Raw genomic sequence first — 3,346 nt, forward strand, 5'->3', positions numbered from 1 at the left:
CCTCCTCCTGTTCCTCCCTGAACTCCTCCTGGATCTCCCTACCGTCTGCACTCCGGGGGTGGGGGTACCTGCAGGCACTCCGACGCTCAAGTCAGAAAGTGATTCGATATGAGGCGTAATTGGTTCAGTGAGAAAAGCGTACCTTTACATGTTCACTAGGCCTTAATTTATACTAATTTCTTAATGGACCTATTATTATTTGCGGGCCGTTTGTATCCGAGGATCGAATCTTTCCCTTTCCGACTGAGGTTACACGCATCGATTCTTTCCTTATTGGCTGAGATTGTTCTTCTGTGTCTTTGTTAAAGATAAGCTCTTTCCATTTTGAGATTTGTCTGTTTGTACTTTTGTCAAAGATCAACTCCTTCCTTTTTGGGGTTTGGCCGTTTGTACTTCTCAAATATCAACTCCTTCCTTTTTGGGGGTTTACCCGTCTGTACTTCGCCAGATATCAACTCCTTCCTTTTTGAGGTTTGGTCTTCTGTACTTCTCAAATATCAACTCCTTCCTTTTTTGGGGTTTGCCCGTCTGTACTTCGCCAAATATCAACTCCTTCCTTTTTGGCTAAGATTGCGTGCTGCTCCTCTGTACCTCTGCGCCATAATCACATGTTCCATCTACCACTCCCTTGGGCCGAGATGTACTCGGCCAAAAGGGGCTAGGATATATCCGGCCATCACACTTATTGGGCCCTCTGTGTTGTGTTGGAGAAAAGGTGAAAAATAGGTACCCTAGTGACTAGGCCACAACGAATGTACCTCATACTTGGCCCGGGATGATCCCGGCCATTTCTATCTTATTGGGTCGGGATGTACCCGGCCATACACCAACAATATCTAATAGATATTATAAATGTTAATTTTTAGGTATTTCATTTATGCATAAGGGATCTTCTCCCTCAGTTAGATCATCATAATTTAACTTGTTTGATCATATTGTCTCCTTTCTCTTCTATGTATAATTATACTAATAATGTTAAATAAATTTAATTTATTGAGAGCCTCTATATATAGGGTATTCATACTAATAGTTTAATATTAAACCAATTTAATTTATTGAGAGGATGATAATAATATATTTTTCTTTCCTCACAAACCTAACCCTTAAGTTTTATGCATTATGTTTCTTTTCTTATTAATTACCAAATCAACAATAATTTCTTATTATCTTCCCTTTAACTCCATTCAATATTGTTATATTGACTTGTCTCTATGCTAAACTAGATAAAAAAAATACAACTATGATACTCAATTTGTTGACTATCAAACTACAAATTGTTCAACTATAAATTTAAGTTTTAAATAGATGTTTGACATATTGCAATTTTACTTATCATTTATTGTATATATTCATATATATATATATATATATATATATTGAATATTTAGGTTGATGACTTGTATATTCAAAGTATAGTGATGTTATATCTTATTATGAACTTACTTTAAAATATAATTGTGATCCTATTTTAATTATAATGTTCCAATAGTTAGATATGTGACTTTGGGAATTACATTTCATTGGAAAGTTGATGTTTTTGGTCAAACACCGATGTGAGACAAAAGGTTATGTTGAACATGTCTCTTTAATGTCTAATTATGTTTTTTCAAACATCATATGCTTTTATTATAGGTTCCTTAAAAGTCTAGAAAGAACGTATACTAAAAGCAAGTGTTGACTATATAAACAACTTAAATTGATTATTCCAATCACAATTTGATTATACAAACAAGAACAATAAATAATGATTTGATAAAGAGTAAAAACTAGACCAAAATAGATTTTAAAACATATAAGAAGACTCAAGAATGGAAGAATAGTGTGTCACTTGAAGAAGAAAAATATGACTTCACACCATCTAAAATAAGTTCTAAGTGTTGAATCATTGCTTAATTTCAAGAACTCTAAGGCCCTGTTCTTATGCGATGAAAGACTGTAGAAGCAGAATGGAGAGCGATGAATAGGAGGAGAAAGTGATGTTATTTTTTGGGAAAGGCAACGATGAAAAAGCGAATGTTAGCGAGATTAGTTGATAAATGAATCTCTCTTTTCTGAAGAGATTTGAGGGATAAAAGTGGCAAATTACCACAATGTCCTTATGAAAAAAATCATGTAGTTGCTCATAGCCATGGACGTTTTGTGATGTGCCACCAGCCCTCGACTTCAGCTCCGTTTGATGTTTCATTCATTCTACTTTCATTCTATGTGCCTTCACTTATGATTTTACATTTTCCATACTTTCCATACAATTCCATGCATGATATATGAAGAATATTGAAGAAATAGTTTATCCGATTTCATTTTGTGTATCCGGTTACAAGTGGTTGTATCCGGATACATGTTATTTGTATCCGATTACACACCACATGTGTATTCCATATTTGATTTGTTACTGTGTTAAGCTATGGCAGGTTCTGTCAATAGTTGTGAAGGAGTTCACACTCTATTCTTCTCATATAATGGTATGGTTGAAAATGTTTTTTTTTTTAAATTAAAATATTAAATTTTCTAAATGAAATATATTTTAATATTTTTCTTCAATTCATAAATATTTATAATATTTTTATTTATGATAATATTATATGAAAAACTAATTATAACTTATCTAAATATAATTTAATTATATTTTTTTAACACCAAGGACAAATAAGTCATTATACATTTTCATCTATTAAATTAAATTTCTTTTAGTCACATCAGTCAAATCCTTCATAAATTTTCACAAAAATTACTCTTAAGTACACTCCACTATCACTCTCAAATCCATAAAAAAAACATAAATATCACCTTCTAATCAACCCAAATCAATCCTCTCCCTCTCTCTCAATTCATCACCCCCGTAAGAACACACCCTAAGAATGATCTTCACACACGGAATGTATTAAAATCTTAACAATCTCATATATCTTAAAAGTGATTATACAAAGGAAGGATGTGAATGTTAATTACAAGTAAATGAAATGTAAAAATTAATCTCTATGTAATGGATGCAAAGAATAAAGAGGAGAAAAATTTGAACTTTAAAAATTCAAATCCATTTATTTTAAGCATGAATCAAGGAATATAAAAACCATATCGCAATCACACTTTTCTTGTCACAATCACTCCCCCGATACCTTGTTATCCATGTATCTTGACTAAAGTTTGATTGGGCTCTCCATTGGACATGCTTCCTTAACTAAATTTATTACATTGATTTGAACTCTAACAAACCTTACAAACTAATTATGAACATATTTAAATCTAATAGTACAAGCCATAACTCCTAATTTCTACAAGTCTAAGAAATACAAAACAAAAAAGTTAAATCATTATTTTGGTGAGCAAGAACATTTTTTTCTTATCA

The sequence above is a fragment of the Vigna unguiculata genome, chromosome 6 (assembly GCF_037176805.1).
Source record: "Vigna unguiculata cultivar grain cowpea cultivar isolate G323 ecotype 2 chromosome 6, ASM3717680v1, whole genome shotgun sequence".
Lineage (NCBI taxonomy): Eukaryota > Viridiplantae > Streptophyta > Magnoliopsida > Fabales > Fabaceae > Vigna > Vigna unguiculata.